Source organism: Meleagris gallopavo, chromosome Z, assembly GCF_905368555.1.
Source record: "Meleagris gallopavo chromosome Z, MGAL_WU_HG_1.1, whole genome shotgun sequence".
Lineage (NCBI taxonomy): Eukaryota > Metazoa > Chordata > Aves > Galliformes > Phasianidae > Meleagris > Meleagris gallopavo.
Window position 1 is genome coordinate 26,987,311 of NC_139435.1, and position 16,398 is coordinate 27,003,708.

The following is a 16,398-nucleotide window of genomic DNA, read 5'->3' on the forward strand; positions in this document are numbered from 1 at the left end:
CAGATATGGTATTTATGTCTTAGTATCTGATATCAACTGATATGTAGAACAGTGACCACATGACCACATCAAGCCTAGAAAAATGCTGATTTTTCATTCTGGGTGAAGAGAGATGATTTTGCTCTCCTTTATTTCTCTGGATTATAATTCAACTTTCTGCTACAGAGTACACTAAAGTGCCAAGTGATTGCAAGATTTTTTTTTTTTTTGGCATAAGTATTTTTTTTTTTTCAACATTGATTTCATATATTTCATAATGTTATTCCAAAATATAAAATACTCATTCCATGCCAAATACTTCATGGTTTTCTACTCCATATTTTCTCTTAGTTGTAACTTTGGAAGTGAAAAATTAAACAGTTTCCTGTATTAAAATAATAACATGGAAATAGAATTCTCATTTTTGTACCACAAAAGAAAAAAGAAAGAAAAAAGATACAAATTCTGTTGTCATAATTAAAATACTTACAGTCAGCTAAAATGTCAAAGTCTAGTATGTTCCCAAGTGGTTTTTCATTTTTAGTGAATCCAGATAATGGCACAATTATATCAACTGGTTTGGAAAGGCAGGAAAAATAAAGGTAGTTCAACTGAGACCAGATACAAAATAAAGTCAATGACAATACTTAGAAGAGTTTAAAAAATGGACATATTCATGCTCTGGTTTCTGTTGCACCCATTTTATATCCATAATGAAATGTTTACAGATAAGCCAAGTCTAAATGGCTTCTTCACAACTGAAATGTCAGAGCTGCTTATTAATCGGTGCAGCCAGTCATATTTGCCACTTCAATTACTGTATTTAACCACTTCAGGCAAAACAAAATTTCTTTATGAAGTGCAAATTATACAAATGTAGAACACTAGAATGAGCTGTATGCTTTAACAACAGTCTGCAAGAAAATACACTGTAAAATAAAAATGACCTTTTCTTCCTTACTTTCAAACTATTTACTAAGAGAAACACTACGTTTTTCCTAAAAATGACAAAGTCACAATAGCACACTTCTTGTAGCTCTGTGATTTCCTACCACAGTCAGCGCTTTCTTCTTTCCCATCCTCTTTCTCTCCCCACCTCCCAAAGATTCTCAAGTTTCTGAAGAAAAGGTACCTATCCCAGAGAATACTACCTGCACATCACTCATTGTCTCACTTAAATTTTAAAAATAGATTAGTTTTGCATTTTGAAAAACAAACTGGGCTCTCAGTGTACTAAGAACACTTCCACATCTAGACAACAGGCATGTACACGCTACGCATAACAGAATCCAGAATCACAGAATGTCTTAAGTTGGAAAGACCTCAATGATCATTGAGTTCTTACCCCCACCTGCTGCCAGCAGGGATAAAATACTAATACTTCCCATACAAACTGTCTTGAAATAACATTATTTTAGGGAAAAATGTAGCTACAATAAGCTAGGTGTTTCAGTCAACAGGAAAAAAAATACCAAAAAGAAGAAAGAAAATTCAGTATAGACAGTGAAGTTCCACAAACTACAGTCATGAGATTTTATTCAGTGTTTTTTCTCAAACTTAAACATGTAAACAATTATGCTGTAAAATTTTATTAGTAAGTGACATACAACACCAGAAAGACCATACAACATAGACTCCTATTCTTAATTCCCTAGATTTACAGAGATAGGGAAGCAGTTTCAATGTTAGGACCACACATATCAGGAAAACTCTGTAAATGAAAACACTAAGCTGAATGGGGGTTGTGTGCGTAGTTTTATCCTGAGCTCAAAAGAGAACATTTGGATTTGCACAGCATAAACCATTCCATAAAAGTTGTTTATTATGCCAGGAGAGATTGACTGCAAAAAAATGATGCTATGTAATTGCACCTTTTATAATGAGTCATGAAGAACAAAATCAACATAGACAACAGTGCTCACACTCATAGTACAGTAACCTGTTTAGATCAAGTATACTGCAAATTCTATATGCTCTACCACTTTTACTTCTTTGAATGAGAAGGATGCAACAAAGATAAGAAAATTCAAGTAAGTTTACAAATATACCATTTTATTAATGAAATCAATTATTGCTAGATCCACCAAGTCATGGCAAAGCATACAAGTAACTACATTTGAAACAACATCCTGCACCTTTGGGAGAACTCCTAGATTCAGAGTTGATGGGAATAGCCAGCATGTATTCATATGAAGTCTTGATACAAATCTCTTAGCAAATCATAGAAATATGTTTTATTTATACTTTTATATACTTTTATGTGCATATATATGTATAGCTCTATAGATTGTATAAAGCTATATACAGAAAACATATATAGTGTAAAGATACATATATTAAAACTTTCTCTAACCTTAAAAACATATATAGAAAATGTTTAAAAACATTCATTACAATAATCTAGTGAAATTTATCAATTAAGGTTTAAAACTGAATCAAAAGTAATCAAACAGGAAGATGAACAACTTGATGAACTAGTCCTTGTGAATATGTGAAGGAGAGAAGGGCCAGAAGAGAGTGAGTTTCGTGAGGAGGTGAGAGACATACAACCAAGTGGGAACACATTTCAGGGTTATGGACCTATCCTAGGAGTCAGTTCACCACAGGGTCCCTGTGCATCTGTAGCCACATGCAAAGAAGAGCCCAATCCTACAAAAATACACCCCCAACTGCAGCACCAAACTGCTTTTTAGGATGGCCATGTACTACTGCTGAGACAGCTCTGGGGCTTTGTGCTGTGCTTCAAAACACAGGCATTGCTGTCTGCAGAAGTGGAAATCCTGAACAAAATGCCAAGTTAGAAGAATGTGCTGAAGGAGTGGGGACAGTGGGAATCCTAATGAAAATGACACAAAGAACCATCTGATGGGCCTGTGAATCAGAAACTTCTTCCAGATAAGCTTCATAGCGAAAGGGCAAGTCCAAATGGGAGCTCCCTTTCTCCACTGTTTTGAGGTAGTCTTACAGCTCCTTCTAACACCATGAAGAGGCACCATATGTTTCCTTATCATTAATGCAAAATAAGATGATGAAGACTGTCTTGTTAGACCACAGTCACTGTGAAAGTAGGAAGACCTAGGCTGCTGCGTTTGAAATGTAGACCATGTAGCCAGTAGACCCATGCTTTTAAGAGATGACAGCTACTGTAGAAACAGCAAGGAGGCGCTGCAGAGCCTAAAAACTATGCCCATTTTCAAGTGCTGTAGAGAGACAAGAAGAGGGAATCATAAATGGGCTGATATGTTACAAGAAAACCATTAATTAGGAAAACAGTTAATTCTGTATCACTACAATTATTTGTCAGCAAGGAATAATGGAAATTATAATGTCCCATAGATGTAAGCTGCATTTCTTTACTTAATGATCCAGTAGTAGAGTATCTCATGCTAGATGGAATCCCCAAAGAAGCTCACTAGTTGTATTTCAGCCCACCGCAGAGCAAGAGGTTGTGCCCACAAATCTAGGATGACTGCAGATGCCTCCAGAAGGAGATGGGCAGCTCTCTGAATCCCCAACAGGTCCTCAAGAAGTCCAGCTTTCCCCTCTTCCTCAAATGTAGCACAGTAGGAAGATGGACAGAGTATCTCATAGAAGCCATGTGTAGCTTTTCTGATTCAAAGTCTGGGACTTTGCAGATTTGCAGAACAAACATTTGTTATTCGAGACCAGCTACTGCTACACACTATTCATGAAGCTTTTGTCTGGAGTCCAGAGGAAATTTCTGACCATTCATGTTATTTATATGAACCTTGTGATTATGCCTGGCTCCATCTTCAATTTGTCAGCAAGCTGAACTCTGTATTTTCACAGTATTACTGTAAGTTATATGCAGTCAGAGAAAATTTTAAACTGCATTAGGACTCTCTTCAGAAAGTAAAAGCTGTGTTTCTATGAGACTTTCCAGTTGGTTAACATTATTAATAGAAGCCACCGGGCTTCTATTCTAAATTTATAGACATTCTAAAATTATAGACAAACAGCTGCACAATTTAACCAACCTAAATAACAGTGACATTCATCTCTTTTGCTGGAAGTCTTAGAGATCACTTACAGGTGACAGATAGAGATGTATGAAGGGCTGGAAAAGCTACAAAAGAAACTGGGAGGGTCTGTACACAAAGACAATGCTGGGATGCCCTTTGAGAATCTATTATATGTTAACACATATATGCATTATCCTCCTATTTGAGAAGAAAACAATGCTGGAAGACATAAAAGCCAAATAACAGCCTCAGATATCTATACACCTGTCTTCTAATTTTAAATGATGAATATGATTATGATGTAAGGGACATCAGGAAGGCATCTGGGGCAAGAAATGTCTGTGAGCTTTACCCTACATTTTATAATTATATTCACATTTGTGAATTTTACGTGTAACAGTGCAGTTAATGCAGGCATAAGAATAAAGTACCCATGCAGATAGCTGTGGAAAATATTTTCAGAAGAACAAGGCCCAGCTATAAAAAAGCAAATTGTTCTTCTATGGAAAAGCAACATGAATATAAATACTGGTCTTAAAGTACAGAATGTGTTATAAAGAGATCTGTAACATAAACTAATACTTCATGCTCATGATCCAGAAGAAGGGCAAGGCTGTAATTTTTATGATATGAATTGCAGGCAGGAAAGCTGGACACAAGTCGCATATTGTGTTTTTATTGTAAAGGTAGCACCAGATGCAATTGCACATGAAGAAAAGGAAGGGATGGAAATATAAACTGAAGGAGAACAGGAGACTGAATGGGACATACATTTCTTAGTGTTTATTTGGTTCTTTACGGACATAAAATTTCAAGACTACACTTTCCTAGCACCTAATATCAAAGGCCAGGATGGCTACTTAACTGTTAGACTGCTTCATGCTGTTCAACTTGGCAGGCAGCTCAGCCACACACAGCTAATGAACTGGTTGAACTGCGAGGCCTGTCACAGGGACTGAGGCAGCAGCAGGGTGCTGCAGGGGCTGGAGCAACCACAGGGACATTCACAGTTGGAGGTCTTGCTGCATTGTCATCAGATCCTGAGATCTCTTTCCCATTATGATACTGTATAGTTTTGTACAGGGCTCGGTAGGCATAGGCTAGACCTCAGCTCATTACAGCGATTTGTGTCTCTCTAGAATTGCCAGGGCAAAAGAAATATTTTCCAAGTATTTTACTAGTTTTCCAGAATTCTGAAGTTTTTCAGGGTGAAGTTCCAAAACACTAGGTTTCTCACTGTTCTAGGTACTTGCCTATACCTTTCCACACTCCCTGCCACTCATAACTATCCTGCCTTGGAGCAGATCTCTGGGAGATGCTCCTAAATAGTTGTTTAATCTTAAAATAAATCTGAAAAACATTTAGGAGACATAGCAATAGGAACATATTGGTTTGACACTTCTCCTATAGTCTGGTTCCCCAAGGAGACAAAGGAAAGAGTATGAAGTATGAAGATGACTGCAATGTCAAATACAAATAGTAGATTAGTTTTCCGACTGGTGTTATAACGCACAGAAAAATAATCTTAATCCAGCCCCTGGAGATTGTAAACAGCACAACTAAAAATGCATATAGCAACTAAGATACTAAATAATATGGTTCCATGAAAAAACTCCAAAAGACCTCTGCAAATGAGGAAAAAAAGAACACTGTGAAAGACAACTATTAAACTATTAAAACAATTCAGCACTTATAGCAATTTTGTTTTAACTTGCACTAGTCAGATCTTCTGTCATCTCAATCCTTTGAGTGTCACACAGGGTGCCAAAATGTACTGTTGTGGTTTCACTGGGCTACTTACTCTGATCAAAATACAGATGTAACTATTAACGGTAGGATGCCACAATTATCTGGGGAAGGCATTAGGTCTTCTGTGGCTCATTTTCTGGATGATAATATGAAATACATTTTCAGACATTTTCAAAAAAATAACAGATAGTTATCATACAAAAAAAGCTGAAGTGCTTAATGCTGCTCTGCAAAAATACATGTTAAATGCAAACAGAACAATCAGAAAGGGGAAAATAACTCACTCTTCTAGAGCAAAACAAGACAAAAGTGATAAACCTACCTGACTCTGGAGGCTCCTAACACCATTCTTTAAGAAGTGTCGAATAAGGTACATCCAATAGTATGGAATGAATGTATAAGCACTCCTACAGAAAAATGTATTTCTTCCTCTATATTTGTATACAAAGAAGATTTCATCAAGGGGACAGTTTATTCAGTTCAGTCTGAATTTTCTTTCAGATTCATGCCACTTTAACATTGAGAATACCCAAAGACTAAATTTATAAATAAATAAATAAATAGTGGGCTAGTTAAAAAACACACACACACAACCTTTCAGATGGATTCCATATTGTTTTGTTTTTTTTTTTTTAAAACATATTTATGAAAATCATTATAAGAAAGTAAGAATTTTTATCCATTTTACCTTTTGTCTACGTCATGACAGGCACATAAGCAAGGTTTATGGTTAGAAAGTCAGTGGCTGAAACTCTATTATGAGGGTTAGTAAAACAGTTCCTATATTTCATCAACATAACAAGGAATTGTAATCATACATTTTATTCAAACTATACTGTTGCCTTGCCATGTTCTACCTTGCTACTTCAAATATGACGTCTTCACTGCTGTTATTCCTGCTGTGCAGGTATTGTATTTTTGGCAGTGTCACCATCTATTTCAAAGAGAGTTCCTGGATCCTCATCAAGTCTATGGTGAAGATCAAGCAGATGCTGTTGGGAAAATTCTGGTGCTGGCCTTGCTGGGTAGCATGAGGTAGCATCTGCCAGCTTTATTTTCACCCTACTTGAACACTAATATTTATATGTCCTGGACTTGGGCTGCTGTTTCTTTCTTTTAACTTTCACAGCCATCATTTTGTAGACTGTCCTCACCGAGATTCACTTTTTAATGTCCTGTAGAATGTCTTCTCAATTGTTCCATGACCACATCTCAATAAAATTCATAGGTGCATGGGTACCTGTTCCCACAGTTTCAGCTAGTATGAAACTTTCATCCATGAACAGCTGCTGATCACCTCCGTCAAAAGACTTTTGTCATATACATTGTGATATGCTGTCCCATTTTGAGTAAAAGTGCATAATCTTTACCTTTAAATGAGTCCCAGGATTTGATTTTCTCAAACCTCACAGAGTTAAAAGGGATCATATTCACAGGCACAGCACTGATAGCTCTGTGGCTATAACTATGGTTAAACTTTGATAATACGTAAGTTCAGTGAGAACTGCTGCACACCAAAATATCTCCATTTCTCAACTGTAAGCATCGCATTAAAACACCTTGTAGTGAAGCCTTTTAGTTCTTTACTAGTAAGTAAAGATGCTGCTCATAATGCTGCTCTAACAACTTCTTCAAAGGCTGGTTTAAAAATTTGTTTCCCCACCAGTCTGCAATTTTTGGCATGTACAAGCCCTGCTAAACAATTCCTTTAAAATCCCAGCTATTGAAAATCCATTTTCCTTTTAGACTAATGGTGGAAGCATGCTTGGAAAACGTGCCTATCACTATACTTTAACTGTAATTAACACCACTGTCATAGTTGGAAAGCTATCACACACATGCACTGCATCTGTTGATACTGAGCACGAATCTCTTCCAACACAACTACCTTGTTCCTTTCAAAATGCTTCCTTGGCTGCTTAAATAAACTCCAGGTGTTCTAGTTAGCAAGCCAAGCTGTCTCTTAGCTTTAATCTGTATCAACAGTTGAAAAAAATTGGACTTTTACCCCTAAAGCCTCCCATCTCTTCTCAAACAAAGGAAAAATGAACAGAAGTGGAGGCATGGAAATATCTGACATGATATTACAAATAGACGAGAAATTGAACATTCAGCCATGGTTTAATTCTTGAACAAAGAAACTTCATTAATAGATTATAATGGAGGTGAGGTCTCCAGGTTACTTAAAAGCCAGTGTCCTCTCTTTGTTTGTTATAACACTGTTGCAGGCCTGGATAGGAACAAATCTGACTTCTGTCTCCTCAGTCAGCTGCAACTTTTTAAAAGGCTCAATAATGACATTGACTTAAAGATAAGGAAACACATATAACACAAGCCTATGTTTCTTCATGGTGTTAGAAGGAATTGTAAGACTCCTCCAAAACAGTGGGCAAAGGGAGCTCCCATTTGGACTTGCCTTTTTCCTATGGAACTTTCCTGAAATAAGTTTCTGATTTACAGGCCCATCAGATGGCTCTTTGTCTTTGCATCATCTTTTTTAGAATTTCCACTGAAGCTTTTCCTTATTGTCCTCAGCCCCTCAACACATTCTTCTAAAGTTGGCATTTTGTTCAGGATTTCCACTTCTGCAGGCACCAATGCCTCTGTCTTGCAACACAACTGTATCATCTGAAGTATGTTTTCTTTTCTAAACAGTAGGAAGCACATTTTACTCAGATTCTTCCAGCTTGGAAAGAAAGAAGAAAAGTACAATAAAATACAATAGATGGTTCTATCATGTTTCTATTATGTGCTATCAATACTAGCAATACGGAGTCTAGGCACTCCTCAAAAATTAGACTCTACTTGAGGCTGTGATTCACTCTAATGTGAGGTAGTAAGAGTTTCAAAATAGGAAAAGAGGAAAGAATGCTTGGAAAGATTTCTTGTTTGTAATTACATAAGAAGAAAAACAGCTAATAGATAAATAAAACAATAAAAAACAAAGGTGCAAATACTACTACAGATGAAAACATAAGTAAGGAAAGGGAAAGTTAATGAAAGGATCTCATCTAATCTAGTTAGGAAATGGAGTTGGATAATATCAGTCTTGTGCAACAACAAAAAAACTCACAAAGATTTAGGACCTCTTTTTCACTTCTTGCCCAACAGTCAAACTTTTTACTGAAACATCTGAAATTTGCTATTTGTGCTCAGGAATACAGTAGCACAGCTGTATGTCATTACTTAAAAAAAAAAAAAAAAAGTTTAAATACAAGATTTGTTGAAATTAATATTTTAATGCTGTTTCACTAAATGTCTTGAGTAGATTAAAAAAATTTGTTTGGATCAAGATCAAGACAGGTTAAGATCTAGAATGCATAAGAATCTCTGCATCATTTTAGACAGACATGCTACTGAAGAAGCCCATGGTAAGAAAAAACTAAATTCTGAGCTGTAGTTCACAAACATTTGTTACAAATTACTAGCTGAATAATTTGTAAGATAACACAACTGCTGGTACATATCCCTTAAAAGAAGAGCTGAGTAGATTTTACCAACAGAGGGTTGTCACCAGTGCCACAAAGTCCAGCCATAGGCTGGTTACCAGTGGAGTACTTGCAGGGATTGAAAACCGGGTTCATTATTGTTTAACGTCTTCATTAATGACCCAGATAGCAAGAGAGAGTGTGCCCTCAGCAAACTTGAAGCTGATACAAGACTGGCAGAAGTGAATTACAAATGGTAGTTGAAAGTCATGTGATAAGATTGATATGCTTTTTGAGTGAGTTTTAAATTTTTACTTTCTTGTACTGACTAACAAAAAGGACAATGTTTGCAAAATAAATGGATTAGATAAAGATGTTTGAGTTCCAAAATATTTCTTGTACACTATTCTAAGTTAAATATTTTAAACCCTATTCTTTGTTAACTAAGCTGTTCTCAATTTGGTACCAATATATTATTTCTCCAATTTAATAAAAAAATAATAACATGGCATAAATATTGATGGAAGAAGACAGTGAAACTCATGTCTCTTAACTCCTAGTTATTTCCTTTCAAATGCAAGAACATGTCCGGGAGGCTAAATCAAAATACAAATTCATGTAAGTGCATTGACAAACTTCAGAAACAACAACTAAAACATACTCTTGAGAAAAACAATTAAACTAACACTTGAAAAATCTAATTAAGGATTAATCTAAATAGCTTGGTCTGGACAACATAGACAATCAACAACAGAACAGACAAAGTCTCTAGATTAACACATTTATTTCTGAATCTTTTCAGCTAAAAATTGCACACACTAGTGATAAGCATCCAATTTATAATTTATATTTGTAAATTTTAACAATCTTTCACAATATAGAACCACAAATCCTAACTTATTTCCAACAAAATGGCGTGTCTTTAATATGCCAATTTAATATGCCAGTTTTTGCATTTCAGGATATTTATTTGGATTAGTTGTGACATTGTTATTTGATTTCTTTCAAATTGGGTTAAAATATTATCTTAGAATGTAAAATACATATACATTTATCTGTAATTTCTATTACTGATAATGCTAACAAATTTCTAAAAAGAACTATTTTTCAAAAAATGCTCTAGCCATTGTTGTTCCCATACTAAAAGCAACTGAAGTGGTAATCATTTTTCAAAATTAAGTTTTGCAGTCTGAAATGTTAGGGATTATATATTTAGGACAATTTTTTAGGCTCTGCAACATTGCTTTTTCTTGTAAAGAGGAACCACTAATGTCAATCATTCCATCTCTTGCAATACAAATATTCTTTGCAGCTTTTACTTGTCACTCCCATTACATGTAATGTAGGCAGCATAGTGCTAAATCAATTTAAGAAAGTGCTGAATTTAAATACATACATTATTACTATGATGACGACATAAAAGGCAACGAATGTCTTGCAGCTCCATTTGCTTTCTTTGTTAAGAAAGAAAAAGCTAATTATCTGCAGCTGTCAACCATGAAGACCTAGAACTATTTAAATCAACATTAGCCTTGGACAAGCTAAAATATTTATCACATTTGAACTCTTCTTTTTCCCCTTCCTGGGAAGTAAGATTTTATTAGTAAACAACACGTTCACATAGAGGAGTGAATAAAGGTACGTCAAACGTAAAAACTGTAAGGATTTCCTTTTTCGAAAATAATTCCCTATGTTATTTTAAAGATATATGTGGCACACTGAAAGAGAATACTCATTTCTTCATTATCTTACCTAGAATTTTACAACTGTCAAAGAACCTCTATGTAAAAATATAATCTAAAGTCACATAAATAGTTCTTCTTCCAAAATTACACTTTACATGGCAATTTTTAAATTACAAAGGCTGTGAATCCCAGAAAAATAGAAAATATTAAAATTTTTACTTAAATTCAAACCTCAAAGAAAATCCTGAAGTCTTGCTAACTGTATGAAATGTATGGAGAATGTTTCTTTTACAAAATTTTGAGGTCACTCATACAATATGTGAGCTTTTAAGACTTGGTACTTCACTGTCTTTTTCTATCAAAATCCCTTCCCCAGCGAAGGATAAGAAACAAAGAAACAAAAAAAAAACCCAAAAAAGTAATAGAGGAAAGGCAATATTTTATATTCATTCTTTCTCATTTTTCTAACAAGTTAAACTACGAAATTGTCACATTTAGAGCTCCAGAGAAACCTCATTAATTTTTTCTACTTTTTGTCAAAAACAAAACGACTATTTTGTAAGAATCCATCTAAGCTATAACAGTCAATGCTCAAACTTTCACTCTAGTATCACTATCTGGAATGTCTCGATCCTATTACTCTTTCCTTTTCCACTTCCATCTATAACACATAGCTCAACAAATATTCTTCCTCAGTTCTCTATGCTGTATTTAAAGTCTGACTTCACCTTCCCTTGTGACAACTGCTTCCACAAACCATCATTGATCCCTCTGTACAAAAGTCATATTTCTAACAAGATTCTTCCCTTATCAAAACCCTGTGATATTCATCAATACAGGATGTTATCAAAGTTCAGTATTACAAATGAATAGGCCAGTTTGTCAGTTAATCTCCTGCTATTTTTAAAATTTTGTTTCTAATTTGACAGTATTTGCTACAATACTAGCTGAAGAAAAAAAAATCCTACAGAAATTATTTGAAATTCCATCAATATTTTCATTTCTGATGGAGCATAAGATTAAAAAAAGTTCCTCTTTTTAAAGAGTGCTCCTCTAGTACTCATGTCAAGGAGTGTCATGTCAAGGTCTTCTGTTTGACAGATTTGCCAAAATAGTCATCATTTATTTCTATGTATTTTTTCAGCCATCTTATCAGCAACAGCCCCAAACCTCCCAGCTGTTCTTGTGATGGTGTGCACATTTACATACAAAATTCAGAGCTATTTTATACAACAAGTATGTGAAAAGTTTTTAAGTTGAATTCCATTAATGGAGAAAGTTAATTAAAACCCTGATATGTCTAGAGGAAAAAGAATATCAGGGAGACTTAAAATTAACAACCATGTGATTTTTAAATATAATTTAGATTAGTCTACACTGGCAGATAAGGAACAGATTAACTTGCATCAAATGTAAATGTAAGAGATCAACTAGATCTTATGCTGAAATGAGACTTCAATACTTCTGCAGGACAATATCTTGATGCCACAACAGACTGCTGGAACTAAAATGTCATGTTTTTTCACCTTCTAAATTTACATATGCACTTTAAAATGATAAGATTAATTCTTGCTGGAACACTTAGTCTTCAGTGAAACCAAGAGGAGCATAAACTAAAACTTTTCATTCAACAGTGGATGAAAGAGAGTCAAATATAACCAGCAAATTAAAAGTTTTCCTTCTTATACAACAATTTCATGACTTTTGAATATTTTCAGTATGAAGTTTAGACTAATTCTTGTGTTACATCTAGATTTTATTCTGGTAAAATCTGTTTATCTTATTTAAAGATTTCAGTTTGGTTTGCTATAAAAGGAGAGACTGAAGAAACATTTTTAAGGTTATTATTGTAAATTAATTAAACTGAATACATTATGCTATCTTGATGTGTATATTTTAAGAGCAATAGATGTAGATGTATGTATTTCCACCTGATGATCTGCTTAGAGAAATTCAGAAACAAAAGGACAGAGATGAAGTCAGATGAAGTTGATTGATCAGTTTTCCATGAAAGCTTAACCAAGATCTAAAATGCCAGTAGGAGTTTTGTTACATCTCAGATCTGAAAATAGGTTTAGAAAATAACTGCAGAACAATCCATGTGTGAGAAAAAACAACAGCAACAACAACCTATAATTTTTTCTATTTCAAGAAACAAAGAACTCATTCTACAAGTAAAATCAGACCACAGGGTGGCAGAAAAGAGACAGAAAAAAAGTCCCAAAAAGTCCTGAATCATATTTGCAGAAAAGAAAAAAAAATCTAGCTTCAGTAACGTTTAATGTAGTAGGTTGAAAAAGGGGAAAATGAGGGGAAAAAATAAGAGAAAGTACCAAATTATTTACGTAGGAAAAATTGCTAGGAAATACACTGTACTAACACAATACAAGAATTCTTCCTGTACAGTTTCTACATAGAATAGAAAGCCAGACATGTAGTTTAGTAAGTATACCTGTTGGAAGAAGTGTGTTTTGTGATGCATTTACAATAAAGGCACTCACTCCTAAACTCTAGGATTTGTGATACTTTCCATTACAAACAATGAGAGTTCTATAGATTTAGGTGTACTTCAGTACTAGTACTAGCGTAGCAGCAGTAGAGTAGTTAGTTCAGCCTCAAAAATCATCAGGACTGGAGTTTAACTGTTTTCAAACAAAATAGAAAAAAACAAGAATTGACATAAAACTTAACATTAACTCACTATCCTCATAGTATCTAAGTGATTTAAGTACAGAAGAAGCATAGTTATTCAAACAAACATCTATAATTTAATTGTGGTGAGAAAGGATAGAAATCTTTATGCTCCCATAAACCATGAACATGAAGTGCCGAAAAATATAATAGACTAATGGAGAGATTTCACTTGAAAACAGGCTCCCCGCAGATTCCCCTACACTCAAGTGGTTAAATTAGAAACCTCTCGTTTCTAACAGTATCATCTTTTAGAAGCACTTAATACACCTAGCACTTTAATAGTTTCAACTGCATTCTGCATGAAATCTATTCAACATTTCACTACTTTCTCATCTTTTAATGATTACAAATAAAGACAGATTTGTACCTACACAGAACAAAGAATCATATGACAAATACTTATTTAATTTGGATTGTTTTGTTGATTTCATTTGTGGCAGCATATAGAAGTTACTCAAAATACATGGAACGGGTTTTCCATAATAAAATGTGCTTAAAGATTAGTCTTAAAAAAACTCTTGTTACTTTTTCATATTCAAATTTTATTTCAAATGCTTTTGAGTAGGTAACTCACTCAAGACTTGATCATACTGCTAAATTGGCTATCTGTCCATCAAGAAAAAATATTACCCTCCACGCTCACCCACAGGGCTAAGCATGTGAAAGTTATTTCTGATAATTCTAATGGAGACGTCAGCAGGTCAACCCCAGCAGTATCACTGAAGACTGTGAATTGATTTAGCTCTTCCTGCAACATGTTAGGATCACGGGCAAATATAAATTTCAACCATTTCATTAATAATGTTAGCTTTTGGAATTCTTTTATCAGCATGTGAATTAAACAGATGTACACTAAGAACCTAGCATGCTGTAGATAATCTTGGAAGTTCTAGTCCTTGGAAATTGTATTTTGTCTGCTTACTGACTTCATTGTAGGTTGTTTACTTCCTGTTACAATAGCATTCCTGATTTAGAGAACCGTAAAATAATTAAAAAAGGGGTGCACCTGCAGCATAATAAAAGTAAATTTCTAAATCGCCAACAAAGATTTAGATTATTTTAATCAACTTAGCTAAAATACAATTCATCTTTTGACCAATTTGTTTATGTGATCACTTTCTAGAAAGTTAGGTATCAGAAAATTTAGAATTCAGCTCTGTAGTGGACAATACAGAAGAGACTATGTTCACCTCTGGGTGCTGAGCTCTGAACTAATATCAGGAGGCAGTCTCCACTTTTCAGCTCTAGATTCTTAATAATACACACAATAATAACCAGTATTTATTTTCGTAAGTCATTTAATGGAATATATAACATTATGCATTTCTCTGGTTTAAAGACAGAAAGGGAATTATAAATAGATCCAGTACCTAGCATATTTCATTCCCTATGTTATTTCTGGGCTAGATAATCCAAGAGCACTGGTTCTTGCAGAAGACTTGGGATCTTTAAAATCAGCTTCCTGATCTCCCACATTCTTCCTTTCACAACTTTGAGCATATTACTTAGCCTGCCTGTATTTCTACTTTCTAATCTCTGAAATGAAGACAAGTATAATTCTTTCAGAGACATGTCTGAAGAAATACGGTGAGACTCTAGAATAACAATAATATAAGAAAAGAGTATACAGAACATGAAGTGGACTGTTCTCAGATTTCTATTGAAATATGCCTTTGGTTAATGCTGTGGATTGATAAATCAATTCTCAAGTTCCATGTCATTTAAATTCAAATATTCCTAGATAGATAAAACATACAATTATATGATCTGTAATACCTGAATATCCATTTTAAAATCTAATCAGCAAGAGGAATAAACTCATTTCTGAACTGCAGATTTCTTAGTAAGACATCTAATGATAGAGCCTTAAGTATGTTGAAAAGTTGATGTTGCTTGTTTTTTGTTTTTTTTTTTTTTGTATTTTTGTATTTTTGTTGTTTTTCACCCTATCAAAGCAGAATAAATGAAAAGCAAGGAAGCATTCCACACAATTTCTACTGACAACCACTGTGCTCTGCTTTAAAGCTCAGCCATTTAACCAGATTTAGCTCAACAAATTTTAAAACCTACCAAATTCTTAACAATCAACATACTACAGACAATGCTACAGCTTTGTTTATTTAAATTAACCTTCTACTAGCAATGGATAAACTATCATAGAGTAGTTATAATAAACAGAAACTGAGTAGCAAAACAGTTCTGAAAACACTCTAAATCCTATCATGTTACACTCAGAATAAACCTCAAGATTTTCAAACATTGATAATTGAATAACTCAACAATACAATGCTATAACAGCAAGAAAGAAAATAAAACACATCACAGTCAAAACTACTGCTATCTCTTCAACCAGTAAATACCATCCTAAGCCAAAGTGAACACTAGATATATACCTACTAATTGGAGAAAAGTTCATAAAATATAAAGGTAGGTGAAAGAAGGGTACAGTTCTTTTTAGTGAGAATACATGAAAACCAGTTATGCTTCTGTGATAGGTATATATAATAATGGCATTCATTAAAAATGAAGCTAACATACAGACATCCATTTTCACACTACCTATTTTACAAACTGATCCACATGAAGGTACAGATTAAACTATTAGTTTCTTATAAATGCACATCTTGAGCTTCATATACTTAAATCATTTATTTAGGCAGGACTCTTACACACATTAGAGAACATGCTCCAACGTAATTTTCATTTATAAAAATACATTCAAGTTTTCAAGATTATGGAAAACTACAAATGAATGAAAAGAAGAGCAGAAAAACAAAAGAGCAGTTTAACTGAAAGGTACCTACAAAGATCAAATTCAGCTGCCTGACCACTTCAGAGCGAATCAAAAGTTACAGCATATTAAAAAGGGCATTATTCAAA

The 16,398-nt window shown here is 34.2% G+C and overlaps 1 protein-coding gene across 5 annotated transcripts in view; it reads right to left on the minus strand.

The window, feature by feature from the left end:
- The window catches only part of RFX3 (regulatory factor X3), a 125,454-nt gene that overhangs the window by 73,321 nt on the left and 35,735 nt on the right, over positions 1-16,398 (minus strand). The gene's annotated exons all lie outside the window — the stretch shown is intronic.